Below are 23182 nucleotides of genomic sequence, written 5' to 3'. Positions count from 1 at the left end.
TTCCTAGAGCATATGTTAGATTATAGTACTATCAATCCCCTGAATTTTACTACTATGAGAGTAAATAGATTTAAAAAAAATTGGATGTACTTTAACTCTGGTTAAACCTAGTGGAGTTGCGATAGCTAAAGACACCGGCTGGGCTTAGGCTTCGCTTGTAGTTAGACATGTTATTAAACTTACTGCTGGCCTACTTGCCACTATCCATACTACGGCCTCAATTATGGCGACAGCGACGCGAACTCTCCGCTTCTATAATCCCGGTTATCACAGCTGTGGAGCGTGGGGTCTGACATCATACAGAGGGCGCAGCGAGCGCCCAATGGCAGGAGCGGTGATCGCGTGGCGACCGCGACGAGCCGAATCGCTGGAGGATCGACGGCCGTGGTCTGACGTCACAGTGCGGCCACAGCTCAAAGTGCGGCGATGGCGAAGAGGCGAAAACCTGGCGTAATATAGCTATCGCTACAAAAGGAAGAGAGTCTTGAGACTGACATTGCTGCTGAAGCCAATGAGCAGTGCGCTTAGGTCTTCAAAGGTGGACATGGTTATTTTCATAACTGCACTCAATTCCTCCCGATCTAGTCTAAACGCTTAAGACATGGACGTTTTTAAACTGCAGACTCCCTTGAACCACTCTTACAAAAAAAAAGAAAGCAAAGAGTCAAATTACCATGTAATCAAGCATTGTTAACATATTTCGACAACAAAAAGACACCTACCAGTGTGTGGCGTAGAAGATATCGGTTCTGGGGTGACTGGCGTTAGGTGCTTTGCTGCTGAGGGAGGCGGATTTGCGAGTGGATTGCTGTCGATGTCTGCATCCGTGCGCGGGACGGTGATGCCACCACCAACTGGGTAGAAACAGGCCACAATTGGTCGCATACTGTAATATAACAAGCGTTTCTGCTCCATTTGCCCACTCTAGCCCCACGTGACTAGGATGTTTGACATTCTAGAGATTGTGTCGAGCAACGACGTATGTTATTGCTTGAGACCAACCAGCCAAATAATCCCTGAAGAGAAATGAAGCAAACGCTGTCAGAATATAAGTCGTGAATTGGAGCTTGGCTTATCCAAAAATCGAGATGTGCGGTATAGTCGAAGCCGCTCAGCCACCATTGGCAGAGACGGCTTTAAATACATGACGAGAGGGTTTAGTGGCGTTGCCATTACACCGAGCAACTATCTCATTAGGGCATTTTGATGAAATGGTGGTGTTTCACTTTTCAATACCGAGGGCGTTTACTATCTAGCATAGGGACATGCAGTTATAAAGGGCCTTGTTCTGTACGATATACGACGAATTCCTGATGGGCACATAACGCTGTACTTCTATGTAAATCGTTCTTTCTACGTAAAGTATGGACCCGTGTATGCTCTGAGCTTCCAATCATGGCGCATGTTCAAATACAAGATGTTGCCACAAAAGTCGGAAGAACTACTCTCATAAAGTGTCGCTGGGTGTAGCCACCTTGCATATTCAAGGAAGCTAGCGTGAAATGTTTACTATGTGTGCATAAACGGCACTGACAAGATTGCGATTCTCTAAAAAAATTGGGATTGATCTCGAGTCAGTTGATGCGCTCCAGCTGTATGTGCGCCCAAGTTAAGTCTCGTCATATTATAGCGCATGTAGCTCTAATTACAGCTGCAGGTTTCCACGATTCAAGATCTTCTGCAGGTCCAACACATATCAGTATAGGCTAAAGCGAAGCTGGCGTGAAGCGGTTATTCAATTGCCGTAACCTGTTCATGCTCGGCAACTTGATTTGAAGCATAGATGTAACTTACCTGCTCGGCAAATTAGTGATAAGCCAAAACCACCACCAACATGGCTCACGTTATCCTCGCGATTACGGATTACACTATATCCCAAATCAGGCCACTTTTAATCACGCCATCTCGAAAATTAGCCCATTTTACTATGAGGATTTTCAGCGCCAGCCCACATAATGCGCCAAGAAGCCGACCGAGTAGGCCTGGCAATGCCCCGCAAAAAGGCCATAAAAAGTTTCAATTTGATAAAAAACTTAGGCTCTCGCAAACATATATAAGGTTCACTCATGATATTCAGGTACTCTCGTTTTACTGCACTTTTTTGTAGAGAGCAGAGCCTGCAGATTTGTAAGGGTTGCACAGATGGGGAAACGGTTAAAACCAATTCGGCATAGGATGGCAGTGGTGGGTCTGACCTATTCGGCAACACAACTAAAACGTAATCACTCAGGTAGGTTCGTATACGGTGTGACCCAGCTAACGGAAGCCGAGCTGTTGTAAAAAATGAAAAGGTGGGGTGGGGGCTAGAGGACACAGTGATGGGACCAACAGAGTTTCATTAGTAGTTGCCCTGGCCACGCTGTTGAATTTTTCGCGTTATTGGTGCTTGGCTAATTAGTCAAATGTACTAGCCGAAATATACCATAACCTGCAGAAATGCGTAAGCTGCAATGTCAAATTGTGCAACGCATTCGAAAACAACACGTTCGTCAACTTCGAACTGGCTACATTTCCTCCAGTTTCTTTTTTACGTGTTTCAATGCGGTGGCGTTAAACGAGAAAGCCAAGGAAACGCTCCCAAAAAGGGTTTCAAACAACCAACGCTACTCAACGGTTGACTCATGACCCCCCAAAAGCCACAAATCGAAGGCGTAAGCATTTGCTGGTGATATTATACACAGCGAAACCTTTCTGTGACACTGATGGGAAGGCACAGCGGCGGAGATTCCGCACATGTGTTACCGCGCCAAATAGTCCGACAGCTTTTCGCAATGGTTTTTGGGCCCTCGGAGCAGACACTGTATCGACGCAGATTTAACGTGCGACTCTGTTACGATATCCTACACCCGGAAGGGACACCTCTCAAATTAAGTTGACTTCAACACTGAGTGATGGTTTTTTTCCTTGTGTAGATGTTTTAAATAAAGTGTTTATGTTCTCTTTCCCAGTTTAAACTACCGCGGATGAAGTTCGAGACTCATTCTGGGAGCGCTCTCGCTTCTGTGCGATTTGCCTCCGTAGCTTTGTCTTAATTGCCAAAGAATTTTTTCGCGAGTATAGACATATTGCACCGCCTATAGAGGTTCACTGACGGCCATCTAGCGGGAGCTTCCGAAAGTATCATTGCAACGTAGTAGCCGACAACCCTTTGCAACAAGGATGGCAGAAGTTAGGGACCGCGATTTTGTCTTTTTTTCCGATTGCACACCGCTCCTTGAGAGCATTGACAGCTGCAGGAAAGGTGCTGACCTATATAAGGGCGAACATGTACACAGTACAACCGGACATGAAGAAAAGCATGTTTACATACGTGCCACACGCATCCAGCACACAAGTGCAACGAAGCCCAGTTACAGAAAGTATGGCTTGTGTAATGTAGCCACTTCGTTTTATTGACTAAGGAACTGTCTCGATTGTGATAGTTTAGTTTGCCCTTGCCCTAACACTGTTTTTGTACTTCAACAACACGCACACGCTTTCGTGCAAACTGATATCTCTAAACACGGCTCGATGTCGACACATATTTTAGTGACCTTGCTACCGATTAATACACGTGACGTTTCCAAGTAAGTGCTCTCAGTGTCACCTCAAGAATAATACTTGCAAATTTGTTAATGGCAATACGCCCATTAGCGAACGAATTCACCGAACTCTGGGGAAATAAAAAGTGTGAGTTAGCGCAGCACCGTCCTTCCGATTCTGCTGCTTACGTCGTCGTTCCCGCTGCAGTTATCACAATCAGAAATTTCCTCAGGGACCTTGTTGGAAAAGTGCAAAGCTGAAGTCTTAAAAACTTATGAGCACATTTTTCTAATATTAAGGAAGAAGCAAGCCACACAATGCATACAAAGGTGGAGCAGCGCCGGCAAAGCCACGTATTGTCCTATGGGTCGCACGCGTTACACTGCTACGCCATGAAAGATAATAAGAAAGAAATCACTGCAAAGTCCGAATCCAAAAGAGCACCACTCGTGGTAAGTCTGCTCAGAGAACATCAAGGTGTAATGACTTCACAAACACGACGAGAGTTTTTCTCCCAAAATTGAAGCGAAATACCACAGGCAGCACCTAACCACAATCCTCGCCCTAAACCTGCCTCTTTTCTAAAACATTTCCAAAGCAACTACAGTATCGAAGGTATCCTCGCGTGAAAGAAATGAAGCTGTTAAAGAAGCACGTGAACGTAAATATTCGGAATAAACTGCAAGTGAAGCGCAAATAGCTGGACGCGACGGAGGGTCCGTACCAGCTTTTAGCTCTTTAGTTGTTGTATGTCATCGTAACTAAGCCTTATTTCGACTCTTCCCAAAGTGCGACAAAGCATAGCGTGATGTAAGCCCCTGAAAAACGAGGCGAGGCGACTACCCGGTACTTAGGAATGAAGCGAGTAGTAGCACTTCAACATGCGCGATAGCACGCATAACTTAGATATAAAAACATCAATGGTGTGACAGCTGGTGCGTGCCGCGTAAAACAACCAAAATTCGCCCTTGCAAGTCTCAGGGTCATCAACACAAACCACGATGCACTCCTACAGTAATGTGTCCTAGGAAGAGCAACGCGGTAAGGAAGCAGCCTACGGTAGAGACTGAAAGCGCCATTCAGAACCTAAGTGAAACGCCATTAACCCGGATGCTGCATTGCAGACAAACTCAATCAATACATGGGCAGGACGTGATCATCATCGCCTACCCATGTAAACTTGTAGAAGTGCATCAAACACCCATATGACATAAAAAGCGCGGTAACAATTATTTTCCAGAGCGGCGATTCATTACTGCCATATATAGCTGCCGCCGATGAGACCTGGCGAAAAATGGTTAGAACAGTGTCACCTAAGATTTAGGGCCGCGTTCAAGAACCCCAGGTGGTCGAAATGGTAGAAAACGTAGAAAATCATAATTCTTTAAGAACAATGACACCGCAAGTTTTGCGAAATATTTGACCACATGCCCATGCAACAGTTGTTTTTTTATCATTTGCCTTGAAGCTTCGGCCACCACAGACATGTGACGGCTGTCGTTTCTTTCCCTTAAAAAGCGTGACTGAAGCAGAGAAGCACGAGCGTCGAGAAGAACGGGAGGGGGCTGCCTTCTTTCCGGAGTGAACTTAGCAAGGTCGCCACCAGGGGTGCATCCGTGGACCCGCACTACGCATCTAGTTAACAGCCGTGGCTTGCTTTCTGTTCCTTTTTTTTTACGCTTCAGTCGTGTATTTTCTCGTAGGGCTAAACGCTGTGCCGTGCTTCCGGAATGAGCGTCACGCAACTGTATGCTCGTAGCAGCACCCAACAGCTGAGCCTTCGCCTGGTCGGTTTTTCGCGCTAACAAGTCCGCTTGTCATTCATTTAGTGCTACAGGCTACATGAAACCTGTTTTGCGAGAGTTGTTGTCATGTGCGTTTATCGTAGGGCTCCGCCTTCAGTTGGCATTCTTTTGCAGGTGTGACGCTTGTCAATAGTGAGAAAGCTAAACACGTACGCTGAAAAGGGCGCGAAGACACATGTGAAGAAGACGACGACGCCGGATAGAGAAACGAAGTCGAGAGCAGCATTTGGACACTTGATGCGTGAAGCCCGAGAGAGAAGAAAAAGACCATTCCCCTGTGTCAAGATGGTATGGCAGCGAAAGGTGATGACAGTCCAAGCTCTCAAACGAAATGCAAAGTTCTTTTCGCTGCCATTCCATCTTGACGGAGTGGAATGGTTGTCTTTTTTGTCTTGCCAGTGTGGCGTCTTTGCTTGTTCGGAGGTGCCCGGGCTCGCGGTATTCGTTTTCTTTCAGCATCACAGGAACGTTCTTCGTCAGTGGCTCTCTCGCGCCCGCGCCGCTTGCATTCTGGTTCCTGTTCTTTCCGGCACTCCTAGCACGCATGTTCTTCTTCGGGTGTACGAACTATAGTTGTCCGCTCCATCGGTAAGGCAGCTGTCTTTAGTGCCGATACCTCTCCTACTTATATATTGCGATAACCTTGACGTCACGCTCTTTTTTCACGGCGAGCATTCTAATCAGTTCCGCATTTTCCCACCTAAGCCGCCTCACTGCACCCGTACGTCATCACACAAAGCAAACAATGAAGCCAGTAGTGCATGGCTGTGCTAGCGATCGCTAAGTCTGTTTCGGTTGTCGGACGCTGAAAAACTATGGAAGGTTAGCCATATTAAGGTTTCACTGTAAAAGTTATGTGAATCCCACGCACTGTTGGAATCAATGTAAGCGAAGTTCTCTGTTCTGTTTCCTTTGAATAAAGATAATTAGCGATGATGTTGATGGTGAATGCTTAATTTCTTCAGCCACTAGTCCAACACGAAAGTGGTGACTTGATGTTCTCTGTTACCTCGCATGCAGCACTGCTGTTTTTCTTAGTAATGCTAAGTACAAACAGGGGGAGTAGCTTGCCCGAGGCGTTGCTGTGCGTCATACTTTATAACATGTGAGAGGATTGAGCATAATATTCATTGCCGCACATTGCACATCACATTGTGCGAAAGCTATAAACTCCATTCCGTGGTCGGGATGGAATACATGACTTCAAGCAATGCCATAGCCGCATAGCAAGCGCGACGCGAAGAAAAGTCTTAATTTAACGTGTGGCCGCTTCCGGAGAGTAGCCCAAGCCCTTCGTTGGGCTTTAATGCGGTTCCGATTCTGCGTGCTCAGCGTAAGTTGTCCCCTGGACAAATTTGCAGGGTCTTTTTCAGAAAAAGCACACACGTGCACCATCGTACCTTGATCGTAAATGTAGTCCGTTTGCCTGTAACCGCTGTTGTGTCTCTAGTGGCAGTGTTTCCATGACTTCCCACGTCACCTCCCCCTCCCTCTTGGTATGCGAACTGCGAGTGGACAGCGGCAAGAATGTTATTCACTCTTTTCGCAACTGCGCCCGTTCTAACCATTCTCTGCTTGCTCTCCTCCTGGGGCCCTATAACGTAAAACTATTCCAATATTTTTCTATTCCAATCTCCTGACGTCAAATTTGCGTAGCCACCGACGCAAGCACCGGGCGGTCACCCACAGGGCTGTCTGTACAGACCAATCAAATACTCTCCTCGTTCATAGGAGGTCACTTTTGTTTGCTTGAAAAACGAATTACGTTGCCTACACTGAGCGGCTTGTCCTATCTAATTGGCTGACAAGAGGCGAGGAGAACGCTCATGTGGAGAGGGATCCGCTGGGGCAGAGCCAGTGCACTGAAAATCGATAACCAGATGAAAAGGGTGGTGCCGGCATCTGCGATTGGTCGGCTTTCCCTTACTTAGCTTGTGGTGGCTGGTCGAAAATCGCGGCGGCATGCAACGGAAGCTTAAGAATGACCCTAAAACTGACCCTCAGCAAAGAAGAGTTGGCAGAATGAGGTGGTAAACGTGCCTAAAGTGCTCGAAAAAGTTACACGGCCACGCAAGAAGTTTTATTATACGCAAATACACCCATGCTCTCCGGCAGGTGCGAGTAGCCAGCGTCTCAGCGATCGGCGGCAGCTATTATTTATTCCTTTCGGAACGGGGCAGCCTGCGGCTATTCCGAAGAAAATTCAGTTTTGTTCGGCATATTAATGCATCTTTATCGCGTACACGTCACTTTGACGCGTTGAGTTTGTGCGGTTTTGTGACGTCGCGTGACAGGCAGGTGAAGTGGGTGCAGCCCAAAACTTTTTACCAATAGCCGAGGGCTAATGGCGAAAAGGGGTCGAATCAGAAATAACTGCTTTTCTTTTTCCTGTCAAATCATGCATAATCAGTATGTACACATCATATCAGATGGGGAGCTATCGCGGTTTTCGTGACGTCGTGTGACAGACAGGTGAAGTGGGGCTGGTCGAAAAAAGTTTTTGACCAATCGTGGAGGGCTGATAGCAGAATTGGAATAGAAAAGTTTGGAATAGTTTTACGTTATAGCGGCCCTGCTCTCTGTCATTCTGTCTAGATTCCCTCTGTAATGTAAGCGCTGCAATTTCTGCAAGACTACCACAGTCTAGAGACACAGAGGCAACCGCTTGACTATATCAGCGACACAGCGCCCGACTGGCGAAGACCAACCACGTCTTGTGCTACGCTGGCCTCGGCAGAGGACCACAAACCCGTCACTCGCTGTGGAGGTTGACGTCAATGCCGCGTCAGAAGCACGTAGGGCGACAATTTGCGCCACGCCGGGCCGATGTCCGCCACCACTGGTGGATGGTAAGAATGTTCACTTTCTAGTTTGCAATTGTCACATGTTCAGTAGAACTATGGAACGGTGCATTGATGAGGTGTAGTTCGCTTTTATCTACATAGTTAGTTTTGGGAGTTGCTCGTCTGTGTACAGGGTTTTTGGTGTGTCAAATTGCCTTGCTGTTCGTTTTTTAGTTAACATTGTTTCTTGAGAATAATGTTATGTAGTACATTCTAATTGGGCCTCTCTTTTTCTGGAACGCTGAAATTTGTGACACTTTCGCAATATTGAACCGCGAAAAAAATACTTGCGAAAATCTAGCGAGTTGGAAAGGCTTGTTGTTAACGTTTTCTAATGCGTTACACAATCAGACGTTCGAGCTTCGCATATGTGGAAGTAAATATTGTTACGTCCAAGCGCGTAAAAGGGACGCGTGGATCAAGAAGAGGAAGAAAGAAGAGAACGAAAAACTGTGCAGCGGCCATTCCTGTTGTTCGTAGCCTGCCGTTCCTGCTCTCGCACGCCTAAATAAACCCCTTTACCCCGTGCTTGTAACAAATTGGTGAACGGTGCGGGGTACACCTCGTAACCACGGAGCCTACGCTGCTACAACTTCGCCGAAGCCGTCGACTTGCCGGACTTCCGCCACCATCACCTGACATGACTGAATACGCCTGCCAGATTCCCGAAGGTTCTGACGCGGCTTCAAGGACAGCACCTGGCGTTCCGTGGCAATACTACCGGGTGCCACTCACTTTCGGAGGAAAAGCCGGAGAAGATGTCGACGAGTGGCTCACAAACTACCGAAGGGTGAGCCGATCTAACGGTTGGAACTCGACCGCACAGTTGTCAAATGTTGTGTTTTCTCTTACCGACACAGCACTCGTCTGGTATGAGAATCACGAAGACACGCTCACTTCATGGGAGCTTTTCGTAGAGGAGCTCAGAGCATGTTTTGGAGACTCTAGCGCAAAAAAGAAACGCGCCGAACAGACGCTTTCGCAAAGAGCTCAGATTCCCGGCGAGACCTGTACGACTTATATCGAAGAAGTGCTGAAACTGTGCAAAATAGTGAACTCTCAAATGTCTGAAGAGGACAAAGTTGGACATTTGTTGAAAGGGATAGCCGAAGACGTCTACAATTTTTTGATCGGCAAAGAAAGCTTGGATTCCGTGTCTGACGTCATTCGCCACTGCAGGACCTTTGAGACGCTGAAGATGCGACGGATAATACCGAAGTTTGGTCGCCTGGCTAATGTCACAACGGTGGCAAGTGTAGACCCGAGTTCGTGTGTTGACCTTCCATCAACAATACGGCAGATTGTTCGCGAAGAGTTGCTCCATCGGGAAGAGTTGTACCGTTGCACTCCCGGCATCGCTGGTGCGTACTTACCACACGAGATGCGAAACACGGCCGTTTCGACCGCATGGCAACCCACGGTTCACTCAGCGACCGTCGAGCATAGGTCTACCCCACAAACGAGAGGGACCCGAAGCTATCAAGATCATGACTACGACCAACGCCCTCGCCGCACGCACGCCTCCGGGCGGCCGATGCCTAGCCATGATGAATGGGACCCACCTGCTGGCTATGCAGTCGACAGCAACATGCGTGACTACGTGCAAGAACATCGAAATTTGCGGCATCTGCCGGTGTGTTTCCAATGCGGTGTCGCGGGCCACATAGCGAGATTTTGCAATCGTCGCCCAACAACGTGGAATCGTCGATCGGGGTCTTCAACAAGGACCACACCTCCTACGAGGACAACTCAACAGCCATGCACCACCTCTTGGTCAGCTGGCGTCCCTCCTGGCAACGATTACTGGCAGAGAAGCTTCCGGAGCCGCTCGCCGGCATCTGACAGGAGTTTGACGCCACCGCCAACTTCTCGTGCACCGCGTTTACGTCAATCTCCATCGCCAGTGCGCCGCTCAGCCTCGCCTTCACAACCGGAAAACTAGCTAGCGCGGCCGATGGGGGTGAGGTCGCTCGACACGTGCTATCGACAGAAATGCCCCCTGCAGTTGCTATGATTAAGAACAAAGTGCATGTACTTGTTGATGGTGTTCCTACAATGGCTTTAGTGGATACCGGGGCAACTGTATCCGTAATGAGTCTCGGTTTTAAAGGTCGGTTGGGGCGCAAAGTTGTATTTCCGTGGAACCAGGCTGCAACATTTTGTGGAGTGAGCGGCGAGTCGTTGCGCCCTGTTTGTGTGTGCACTGCTGAAGTGTCCCTGGCTGGTGGAGTTTTCGCGACGGAGTTTGTAGTTATTCCCCGATCGACGCACGAAGTGATTTTGGGCATCGACTTTTTGCGGCAGTGTGGTGCGACCGTTGATTGTCGCACGGGGGAAGTTTGCGTCGATGACCATGTTTCGTCCGGGCTCTTAGAGGAGACTTGCAGTCAAGGTGAACTTTGTGTGTCTGCAGATACTGTTGTGCCTGCGTCCACCTCGGTGTGCGTGCCGGTTGTATGTCGCGGTGAAGTTCCAGGCAGTTTCGATGCCTCCGTAGAGCCAATGCATCTAAATTGTGTGAAGAAGAACGTTTTTGTCCCTCATTGTGTGGTATCCATCGACAACGGGCGTGCTGGCTTGTGGACGGCCAACTGCTCGGCAGAACCCGTCCTGCTTCCAGACGGCTTGAAACTCGCCTGGTTTACAGAATACACGTCTTCGTCCGTAGCCGTACTAACAGACTCGCCGTGTGAACCTGCTGACGCTCGCCAAGTCTCAGACAAAAAGCTTCTGTCGATGATAAACAAGTCGCTCAGCACAAGGGAGCGCCATACCTTGGTGGATACGCTTTCTAAGCATCTGTCAGTGTTTGACTTTGCGCAGCCGGACAAAGCGTTCGCGATTCCCGAGTCACGAACGCGCCATACTATCGATACGGGATCTGCGCGCCCGATCAGGCAAAAGCCTTATCGCGTGTCGCCTAACGAGCGCAAGATAATCGGGGAACAAGTGAGTGACATGATGAAAAATGGAATAATACAAGAGTCCTCGAGTCCTTGGGCAGCTCCGGTCATACTCGTCAGAAAGAAAGATGGTAACTGGAGATTTTGCGTCGATTATCGAAGATTAAACGCCGTGACAAAGAAGGATGTCTACCCGCTGCCCCGGATTGATGATGCAATTGATTGTCTTCATTCGGCCTCTTATTTTTTTTCAGTGGACCTGCGCTCAGGATATTGGCAAATCCCGATACACCCTACAGACAGAGAGAAAACAGCCTTCATAACCCCGGATGGATTATTCGAATTCAATGTGATGCCATTTGGGTTGTGCAACGCTCCAGCAACCTTTGAAAGGTTCATGGACACCATTCTGCGTGGGTTAAAATGGAACATCTGTATGTGCTATCTTGACGACGTTGTTATATTCGGGCGCACATTCAATGAGCACAATACGCGCCTGGATATTGTCCTCGACTGCATCAAAAACGCCGGCCTGGTTCTGAACTCCAAGAAATGTAAATTTGGTGACCGTCAAACCCTTGTGCTGGGTCATCTTGTTGACAAAGACGGTATCCGGCCTGATCCCCTCAAGACGGCAGCTGTTGAGGCATTCAGTGCGCCGCAGTCAGTGAAGCAACTTCGTAGTTTTCTGGGTCTTTGCTCTTACTTTCGCCGATTTATTCCTGGTTTTGCTGACGTCGCTTATCCTCTGACAAATCTGCTACATAAAGACGCACGGTTTGAGTGGACACCCGAGTGCGAGTCTGCATTTCGTCAGCTGAAGTTCCTGCTGACCTCGCGACCTATCCTTCGCCACTTCAATCCTACTGCGCCGACAGAAATCCACACAGATGCTAGTGGCGTCGGTTTGGGTGCCGTCTTGGTCCAACGTTATGACGACCGTCAGCACGTGATTGCTTATGCAAGCCGCTCATTAAGCAAACCTGAACGAAATTACACGGTGACAGAGCAAGAATGCCTCGCTGTAATCTTTGCAGTTCAGCGATTTCGCTCGTACTTGTACGGACGCCCATTCCTAGTCGTCACAGACCACCATTCCCTGTGCTGGCTCGTGAATCTTCGCGACCCTTGTGGTCGCCTTGCGCGCTGGGCTTTGAGGTTGCAGGAATATAACTTCACTGTTGCCTACAAGAGTGGCCGAAAACATGCTGACGCAGACTGCCTTTCCCGTATGCCGCTTACTACGACGGACTGCGACGCAGACGATTTTGATCATCTCGTCGCTTCTGTGACATCCGCGTTTCCAGAAATCGATGCGTTCAAAGCAGAACAACGGACAGACTCCAAATTGGAGCCACTCTTCACTTCTGCCCATTCAAGTGCAACAAGCAGCTACTGTCTACGTGACGGGCTCCTGTACAAAAGGAACTACTCAAGCACGGGTGCACGCTTCCTTCTAGTGGTGCCGGAGCGTCTCCGGCCAGCAATCCTTCAGGCTATGCACGATGACCCTACCTCCGGTCACTTAGGCACTGTGCGCACCCTTTATCGCATTCAAAAACGCTTTTACTGGCCCCGGATGCGACATTCGGTTGAGTTGTATGTCGCCAGCTGCATACAGTGCCAACGTCGGAAACGCCCAACCACTGCCCCATCTGGTCTGCTTCAACCTGTGCCACCTCCCAGTTCACCCTTTCGGCAAGTTGGAATTGATCTGCTAGGCCCTTTTCCAAGGTCATCTAAGGGAAACCGCTGGATAATTGTCTGCGCCGACTATTTCACGCGCTATTGCGAGACAGCGGCTATACCATCAGCCACCGCCACCGAAGTATCGCTCTTCTTACTTCACGGTATTGTTCTGCGACATGGACCGCCTGGTGTTATTATAAGCGACCGGGGACGTCAATTCACGGCGGATATCGTGGAAGAGCTTGTGCGTTTATGTAACTCGCACCTCAGGCACTCGACGCCGTATCATCCGCAAACGAACGGCCTCACTGAGCGCACTAATCGGACAATCACAAATATGCTTTCCATGTATGTTGCGTCCGATCACAAGAATTGGGATGAAGTTCTACCGTTTATTACTTACGCCTACAACACCGCCAAGCACGAGTCAACCGGCTACAGCCCCTTCTTCCTTCTATATGCTCGGCCGCCCCGGTATACGCTCGACACTGTCCTCCCTTTTTACCACCACGACAATCCTACGGTCGCCGATACGCTATGCCTAGCTGAAGAGGCTCGGAGACTTGCGCGTCTGCGGACTTTGGCATCACAAGAAAACTCCAAAGCCCGCTACGACGCACGACATCGGCCTGTTGCATATCACCCTGGTGATCTCGTTTGGCTTTGGACTCCTACAAGGAAGCGCGGTTTGTGCCAAAAGCTGCTGGCAAACTACGATGGACCGTATGTTGTCATCGACAAAGTCAGCGAAGTGAACTATACTCTCGCGCGCCTCACGAACAATGGTAGGCGTTCTGCTAGGACACAAGTCGCGCATGTAGCACGGTTGAAATCATGCACGCCACGACAGGTTTGTTGACTCGCCCAGTGGGCTTTGTCTGCGAGGAGAGGTATATGTTACGTCCAAGCGCGTAAAAGGGACGCGTGGATCAAGAAGAGGAAGAAAGAAGAGAACGAAAAACTGTGCAGCGGCCATTCCTGTTGTTCGTAGCCTGCCGTTCCTGCTCTCGCACGCCTAAATAAACCCCTTTTCCCCGTGCTTGTAACAATATAAATGCAGGCAAGTATTTTGGTTGATGAGCTAGTCATTGAAAACAACAAAATTACCGATGTTTCCAAGGCGGCTGTTAACAGGCAACCCTTGGTCCACTGGCACATCCCGTAGCCTCAGTTTTAAACAGCTTGGCCCGCGCTAGGTATTACCTGTAATTAAAGCTTCGCCTTGGAAAAGTATAACAGAACACTAGTTTTTGTGACTTCTATATGCCCTCTCGAGGATCATATTATAACATTTGCCAACCCTAGAAGTACTACGAGACGTTCTGCGGTAGCAATCAAGTATGAAGTCGAAATACCCCATGGTACGGGCGGTCGTCGTCGTCGTGACCACATAACTTACGCGCAAGGCAATACAAAAGCCTGTCATAGCAATATTCAACTATTGTCGTGCTGCGTCCGCAAACGTGATTCTTTGAATGCACTCTTCCTTGTCGCATACTTAAGCTTAACCTTATCTGTGAGTGCTTATATTGTTTTACTAATTGACATCGAGTTTAAATGGCGATCTCATTTTTATTGTAGACTAAGTTACAAGTGATGATCGATGACCTTCTCAACTTAAACTGTAGGTACTATGCTGAACTCTAATATAATATCTAAATCCTCGGATTCAAAAATAATAATTCCATCGTTGTGTCTCTAGTCGTTACGCGTATCATAGTTAGCTCCATTGATCATTGCATTGTTATTAGCTTATTATCCAATTTGTCTGCAATTCTACGACTGCCTAAACCTGACATTATTTCGCGAAAAATAGACAGAGTATACGCTTTCTTTACCGATAACTAGAACTCCGTGTTAAAAGGTTCAAAACATGGACATATATTATCGTGCCATGTTATTTCATTGAATTATTACATTTTTACCGATACCTCGATTGCCCTCCAATCCTGTGTATCTGAGAATATTTTGGGGAAGACACACAGAATGTATACTTTTTCTAACGATGTCTAGAAGCGGTCCTTAATGTCATGAGAAGTTACTCGGCGTGGTAAAGAGGATCACAAGAAGAAAATGTCACTTATGCTATGTTAGTGTACATTAGTCTTATGCTTATTACACTTCAAACGGATCTTTGGATTTTGTAATTACTGCTCAATTTTTTTCTAGAACGCGCTCTCCAGCGGTCTCGGCGAGAGAATGCGAGAAGAAATATGCAGGAAGCTGTGATATTGCCATTAAATTCTTTCATATTCCTTTACCCAAAAATTGTAGAGTACAGGTTTACCATATGTAGGTGTTTAGTATATGTAACAGCTATACTTTGGCCCGGTCACTTGCGTTCCCTTATAGCCGGCGTGAAATATTGGCTTGCAACGACATTAACATCGGCGACTGCGTCTCACGTGCTTCAAAAAGCAACGTACAATATGGTTGCCGTTATATTGTTACGGAAGGATGAAAGAAGAGAGAGGAAGAATATCTTAGACGCTGGCTGCTTCGTGTCGTTGGCGGTCAGCAATCTTAACTAATCTGACTCATCCTGTATATATATTGTAAATATAGTCTTTCTACACTCGCAACATCCCAGTAACATGTAGGTGGAGGGGCGGGGTGCCGACCCTGCGTTACGAACAGCAGCATCGCGCTTTCGCGCGATTGGTCGCGCCTTGAGTAAGTTCTTCCAGGATTGACAGTAATTGTGCGTGAGGATATGACTTTATTCCTTCTTTGCATTTAGTGCTATCAATTTTCTCCGCTGCCTCCGACATACGTGCATCTGCCTAACAATGGGTCGGCACAAAGGGAGCTACGATGACTAGTGAGTCGACTGTTGCAACAACAACCCTAATGTTCGCTGCCTGTTTCATCGATGCCTGTTTATCACTTGGTAGTCTAAAATATTGCTACAGAACACTATTTGCGATCACGAAGAGGCGAGCAGGGTGAAGGTGACGACGACGACGATTAAAGGCAAGCGCGGGCGGTTGCCTCTTGGACAAGTGCCACGTATTTCCTTGTAAATATACTTGTATATAGCTTTTCGTCTGCGTCTTCCTAAGTAACATATCTGGCGGAGGTGGACGTTCCCTGTACTTTGTCATGGAGCTTCGCAGTGGATGGTACGTCGAGCCTTCCTTCATGGCTCCCGGTGACGACAACTAGAGTCCGCCGGCTCCGACACCTGCTTCCACTTCGACGACCTACATCACTCTCCCCGCTCCTTGTGATCCTGGCGTATTCTCGGGTAAAGATGGGGAAGGTGTCGAGGACTGGATCAGCCTGTTCGAACTCATCAGCCGCAAGAACCGGTGGGACCCTACTTTCATGTTCGCCAACGTAGTCTTTTACCTCGGTGGCAAACCTCGAGTTTCGTTTCGGATGCGCGAAGATGAGCTCACCAGTTGGGGTTTGCTTAAGCAAAAGCTCCGAGACTTGTTCGGCAACCCCTACAGTCAGCAACTTGCCGCGCAGAAGGCGTTTTCCAGTCATGTACAGACGTCAACAGATCCCTATGTCACGTACATTCAGGATATCTTGGCTCTGTGCCGCAAACTTCACGCAAACATGACTGAGTCAGACCAGGTTTCCCTCATCCTCAAAGGCATTGCCGATGAGGCCTTGAACTTGCTCGTTTTAAACAACGTGGCTACGGTGGATGCAGCTATAGAAGAGTGCTGGCGCCTGGAACTTGCTATAAGCCGACGTATTGACCAGCAGTTCTCCCGTCTGCCCAAAATCCCACTGACATCTTCTTGTGCCAACGCTCCTCGTCCCAATAACACTGGCGATGTTACCAGGATCGTCCGGCGTGAGATCAAGGCCGCCTATCCGGCTGCCTTCGACTCTAGCCCCACCAACACACCTGCAGTCACGGTTGCTCTGATCCAGGGAGTTGTCCGCCAGGAGTTCAAAAACATCGTCTGCACACCACTTGCATGGCCGATCGCCTTGATACCCACCCGGCTTCGATTCCACCCCGTCCGGCATCTTCTCGCCCACCACGTTTCCGTAACCCATATGAATCGCGCACTGCGGACGACAAGCCCTTTTGTTTTCACTGCCATGGAATCGGGCACATTTCTCGGCACTGTGGTAGTCGCTAGAGTTCCCCGACCCGGTCTGCTTATACTGCCTACTCTCGCCCCCCAGGTGGCCCTTCTCGTCCTTATGCCTGACGCTCCGATATTGCCGCCACTGATTTTCTTGCGCCGAAGCGCCCCTATTCTCGTTCGCTTTCGCCCCAACGACGACAATCTCGCTCTCCCCTGCTTCGACACTCCTATTTGCCGACGCCTTTCGGACGCCGTTCCCAGCCAGAAAACTAGACGATGCAGTCTCGAGGTGACGTTGCATTGCTCCCCAGGCCGCGAAATGCTCTACTTACGTTGCCCACTCATCTGAACCTTCTTGACGTGCAAGTCGACGGTGTTTCAGTGTATGCTCTTATAGACACTGGGGCGCATTTGTCGGTAAATAGCGCTGACCTTCCTAACCAGCTGAAGAAAAAATCACGCCCGCCACGACGCCTGTTGTCCTTGTCGCCGATGGCGAAAGAGCTCCAGTAATTGGTATATGTGCCGCCCGCATATCCTTCGCGGATCGCTCCACTATCGTGCTATTCACAGTCATCGCGCACTGTCCCCGCGACATCATCCTCGGCTTAGACTTTATATCCGCACATTCTCCTGTCATCGATTGTTCCGCCAGTACTCTCCGCATTGACCTGCCTGTTGTGGATCCCGCTAAAACACACCCCAGTTGCCTCTGTTCCGTCGACTTCGTTCGCTTGCCACCTTCGGCGCTGAATTACGTTCGCTTGCTACCTTCCGCACTGACTTATGTTGACTTAGTCTCATCCGAACCAGTGCCCGATGGTCGCTACAACGCGGCTCCTATACAAGACGCCCTCCTTATACACGGGACCACAGTACCTCAGGCAGTTGTATCTATTAGGCGAATGGCGTCTGCCTGGCAGTGGTCAATTTTGGCTGGACGACACAAGTTCTGCCACGTGGGATATCTATCGCCCAGCTTTGCTTATTTGAGGATCACTCAGTAGCATCTCTTTGAGTAGACGACAATTCAGCCGATCCTCCTCTACCATCGCATTCGGCAACTCGTACCATCACCGACTTACAGAATATGATTGCGCCCGACATGCCATCACAACACACTCGTGAGCTCTACCGCGTTCTGTTTTCCTACAACGATATTTTTGACTTTCACAATCATCCTTTTCCCCAAATTCCAGCTGTTAAACATCGCAATAATACCGGCAATGCGCCTTCTATTCATCGCCGCCCGTATCGAGTGTCAGCGGCTGAGCGTCTAGTTATTCACGCCGAAGTGCGCAGAATGCTTGCCAAGAACATTGAACCGTCATGTAGTCCATGGGCGTTACCTGTTGTACTGGTAAAAAATAAGCATGGCGCATGGCGCGTTTGTGTGGATTATCTGCACCTTAAGAGGATTACCAAAAAGGACGTGTATCCCCTACCTCGGATTGATGATTTCCTTGACTGCCTCCACGGCGCTCGCTGTTTCTCCTCTATTGACCTTCGCTCCGGCTACTGGCAGATTGCCGTGGACGATCTCGTCCGCGAGAAGACAGCTTTTGTAACACCCGACGGTCTTTATCAATTCAAAGTGATGCCGTTCGGTCTATGTAACGCTCCTGCCTAATTTGAACGCATGATGGACTCCCTTCTTCACGGTTTCAAATGGTCCACATGCTTGTGCTACTTGGACAACGTTATAGCATTCTTTCCCAACGTTCGCTTCGCACTTCAAGCGCCTCCCAGCAGTCCTGGACGTTTTTCGTCGAGCCGGTCTGCAACTCAACGCATCGAAGTGCCAATTCAGCCGTGGGCAGATTTTCGTCCTCGGACATCTCGTTACGCGAATGAAGTGCCACCGGCCCCAAGAAAAATCCATGCTGTCACGCACATCCCTGTTCCGAAGTCTGCCAAGGATGTGCGCAGCTTCATCGGCCTTCGCTCGTACTTTCGCCGTTTCATGAAAAATTTCGCCGCCATAGCATGACCACTAACAGAGCGTTTGAAAAAAAAAGCCCCTTTCCAGTGGGGCGATAACGAGGCCTCTGCATTCTCCTGTCTAATCGACCTTCTCACAACGCCTCCCGTTCTGGCCCATTTCGATCCTTCTGCGCCTACCAAAGTCCGTACTGATGCCAGCGGTCGCGGAATTGGCGCAATATTGGCACAACGCCAGCGTGACCACGGCCGTGTTATCGCTTACGCCAGCAGGCTCCTCTCACCCGCGGAGCGCAAATGATCGTGAGTGTCTTGCCCCAGTTTGGGCGGTTGCGAAATTCCGCGCATACTTATATGGCCACCCTTTTTCGATGTCACAGACCATCACGCGTTCGCTGGTTATGCTCACTGAAAGATCCTACAGGAAGACTTGGTCGCTGGGCCTTACGCCTCCAAAAATAGTCGTATTCTGTCACCTACAAATCAGGCCGACTACACAAGGACGCTGACTGCCTGTCTCGCTACCCGGTAGACGAGCCGGACGATGCCGACAGTAGTACCGACCACGGGATTTTCTCTTTGTCTGCCTTCGCTAACATCGCCGATGAGCAGTACCGAGACCTATCGCTGCAAGCACTCATCGAGCGTTTACGCTCTACGGCTACCGACACATCTGTTCGCCGATACGTCCTCCAGGGCGGCATTCTCTACCGAAAGAACTTTCTCCCTGACGGCTCTGATCTTCTTCTTGTCGTGCCAAATCATGTACGATAGACTGCTCTTTGAAATGCGTGACGCACCCACCGCAGGACATCTTGGGGTAACCCGCATATACGACCGCGTCCGCCGCCAAAGTCTATCGGCCTCGTGTTGCTCGCTCCGTCCGGCGCTATGTTGCTGCCTCTGCTCTTTGCCAGGGTCGGAAAACACCTCAGGTGCTACTTGCCGGTCATCGCCAGCTGATCAGCGTCCCTATGGAACCGTTCTTTCGCGTTGGATTAGGCCTTCTCGGTCCCTTTCCCTCCTATATATTGAACGTACTTAGGTTTACCTTTCCCCAAAGCAAAATTATCAAGTAATTGTGTCAGCTTCCTTTCTTTTGCGCTGTGCTCCACATACAGTTCATGCCTCGAGTGGCCTGCGCGTATCAACGTGACATAGCGGTCCAGAAAGGAAAGTGCCAAGTGCTTTGCGCTAAAGAAAAAGAAAATAAGGGCACGCAAGAAGCGCGATTATTATTTCAGGACAGATCAGCCAGAAATGGCCGGAAAAATTTTCGCCGATATGCAGTCCGATATGTAACAGCCAGATATGCAGTCCGCCGGTGGCCTAGCCATGGTGGAGCGTGTAACTAAGACTCCTGAAAAAAGTTTACCAATGAGGTTTCTGTTACTGTTCACATATCACAAAGCATACCGAGCACGGTACTATATACGTCCAAATATGAAATGCTGTGACAGGCATAGCCATAATCACACTGGTGGGAGGCCGTGCAGTAGAGGTGCTAGGTCCCCAAGCGACCCGAATGCTTAGTACTACTATAGGACAAATGTTACGGTGTGTTATGTGCGTTGCAACTTAAGGGCCATCTGTCACATTCCAGATGTGAATTCGAATTGCGGAGAAAAAAATTGGTTGGAATTGCGCATAGCGATGATTTGCCCACATTTGTGAAGAGTTGTTCTTGCAACCTTTGTTCGCGCTCTTTCTCTGCTTCTCTTGTGTATTGCGGAAAAATACAGTGAGGAGTGTAGCTTACGAATATCGCTTGTAGTTATAACGAGGGCGACCACCATGCCCGCCATGGCCAGCAGGCATAAGCCCATGATAACAGCCAAGGCAGCCACCCTTGGTCGAGAGACACTGCAAGGAAGTAAGAGGCCACAAGCAGAAGGGAAATTTTTATTAAGTAGCCGTTCATAGACGAGCTCTTTTTGTGATAAACCACGTTTAATTTACGTTATCCCACTGTTTATTGGACCCTTAAACGATCTTAAAGATTTTGTGCCAACGTAGTGATTCATTAGAGTAGGTCCCTCTGATCATTCAGTGACGCCTTCGAGCGGTTCGCCTAAATTTGCAGTGTAATTTAATTTTTTGCTAAGAGCTATGCTATGGAAAGATCTATGGAAAGAACAATGATGGGTGTAACGTTAAGGGATAAGAAAAGAGCAGATCGGGTGAGGGAAGAAACGCGAGTTAATGACATCTCAGTTAAGATCAAGAAAAAGAAATGTGCATGGGCAGGACATGTGATGAGGAGGCAAGGTAACCGATAGTCATTAAGGCTTACGGACTGGATTCCAAGGGAAGGATAGCGTAGCAAGGGGCGGCAGAAAGTTAGGTGGCCGGATGAGATTAAGAAGTTTGCAGGGACAACATGGCCACAATTAGTACATGACCGGGGTAGTTGGAGAAGTATGGGTGAGGCCTTTGCCCCTCAGTGGGCGTAACCAGGCTGATGATGATGATGATGATGATGACGATGATGATGTTGATTATGATGTTTTAGTAATGTCAAACGCAAGCGATTACAGCGAAGCCGCTCCCCTGAGTTTTCTGCCGCCCCATTACTACTGACGTGTTCGACCTAAGACACACCAACTGGTAGAGCTAATTGATTGGCTACCGAGGTAGGTTGCATAATCCATAATTCCTCCAACTTTATGGTGAACGAATGTTGTTAGCAATAGTTGTAATGTTAGTTATATTGTTTGTATAAAAAGTAACGGAAAAGGCATACACAACGACCGTCTATGTCAAGGAATTCTAACACACACCACGTGTCGCGTGTTTGTGTTCGAACATTCTCCATGTTGACCCGGGCTGCGCGGTCAATGTTCGTCACCAGATTTCTCTTCAAGAGCGCCGTGGATCGCCTTTATTGCGTTCTGGGCTGCAAATCTAGTGATCGGCGACATGTCAAGCTGTGACATCGGGTTTCTCTGTAAAGTCACTCTGAGAGAAGTCACTGCGGACCATAAAGCTGTCGATGTCCGATCGACGCCAGCATCTACGCGTTGGCGGGTGCCACTTCACGCTGAAGGATTACTACCACAATATGGAGTTTTAGCGTGCAAACGTAAGCGCAAGAGGACTGGTTGTTTTACCAGATAAACAGAAGCCCAAGGATTACCGACTATCAGGGTGCATCCACTCGGAGGCACAGAGCTAGATTAACAGACAACTAATATAGCAGTGACCTATTCTACTTTGATGGTGGTGTAAGATTTCGCCAGGGGCGTATTCGTGAACACGTTGTTATTTTAAATGATTAAGTTTTTAAACTTGCTTACAGCAATATAAGTATTGTGTTTTGGCTGCGTAAGCTCTCTGCCTCCAGGTGGCTGGACAGTGCTGGTCGTTCTACAGTTAGTGCATAGACTCCCTTTAAAGCATATACTTTAAAGCCTATAATGTAGTCTGTACAGTAAATCTGGGCCATTCAGGATGGTCACAGTTCTTAGATCACAGACCTTAACCAAAAGTTGAAATAAAATGATTGAAGTAACCAACTTGGTACAAAAAACATTCTAAACCACGAGAAGGTCCTCAGTAGTTCCTAGTTCTACCTATTAGGACGGTAGCTTGATTTCTCGTGCAATCTATGCGAGTCCTATAATGTTTCAGTGGGACCAAGTAAAAGTGGTTTGAAATTTGATTGGAAATATTATAACACTACGAGCTTTTCTACCGTTCGCTTTTTAACGTGCTAGAACTGCATCATTGAGGCTCAACAGTTCTCCCGAGGTCCTGTGTGGGGAGGACCCTACGTTACAAGTATATTTCCTAAAGTCGACAGTAATCTAGTGACGTGACAGGACAAAAAAGTGTACCGACGTTCTGTAATTGAGGTTGGATGATACAAGAAAGATACTTGCGTTTATTACCACTGCCAAAAAAAACTGTACGCCCTATTATATAAGAGAACATTTTCACAATCGTTTTTATGTGAGCAGCCTCAGCCAGGGACACAAAGAGTGCAAATCAATTCAAAGACCTGTGGAGCAAACGAACGCAAGCATCGAATGTTATAATGTAAGTCATTACGAAATCATGGCTGGAATAATATATATATTCTATTCTAGTTCTAATTGTTAGTCTAGCTTTATCGGTGGTTCATGTGACATCCCGTATACGCTATTAGCAATGGCCGGTCATGTGTAGTCTTTCATAATAAAAGAACACAATAGAGCATAATGAAACTTTACGTTTTAACAGATCAGGTGTTTTATTTATAAAGGAAGCATAATGCGAGTACCTGCGCTGGCAATAGTGTACAAAGAAACACGCACATTTTTTTTTAGCTTTGCGTGCTGCTGAGTGACGTATAAACAAAGGAATCAGTTCTCTACACACTGAAAAGCTAATAGCAATTCCATCGGAAATGCAAGATAAGAATACTCGCCATATTTTGCTATGGT

At 48.2% G+C, this 23182-nt stretch overlaps 1 protein-coding gene across 1 annotated transcript in view; it reads right to left on the bottom strand.

Annotated features, from left to right (window-relative positions):
- The window catches only part of LOC142564938 (uncharacterized), a 46221-nt gene extending 45375 nt beyond the window's left edge, over positions 1–846 (bottom strand). The window contains exon 1 of the mRNA XM_075676148.1: positions 723–846. The gene's annotated coding sequence lies outside the window, so the exon portion shown is untranslated. The remainder of the gene's footprint in view (positions 1–722) is intronic.
- Between the last annotated feature and the right edge of the window lie 22336 nt (positions 847–23182).

Source organism: Dermacentor variabilis, chromosome 11 (genome assembly GCF_050947875.1).
Source record: "Dermacentor variabilis isolate Ectoservices chromosome 11, ASM5094787v1, whole genome shotgun sequence".
Lineage (NCBI taxonomy): Eukaryota > Metazoa > Arthropoda > Arachnida > Ixodida > Ixodidae > Dermacentor > Dermacentor variabilis.
The sequence above is the reverse complement of the archived record's forward strand: the minus strand, read 5'-3'. Positions and strand labels throughout refer to the sequence as shown.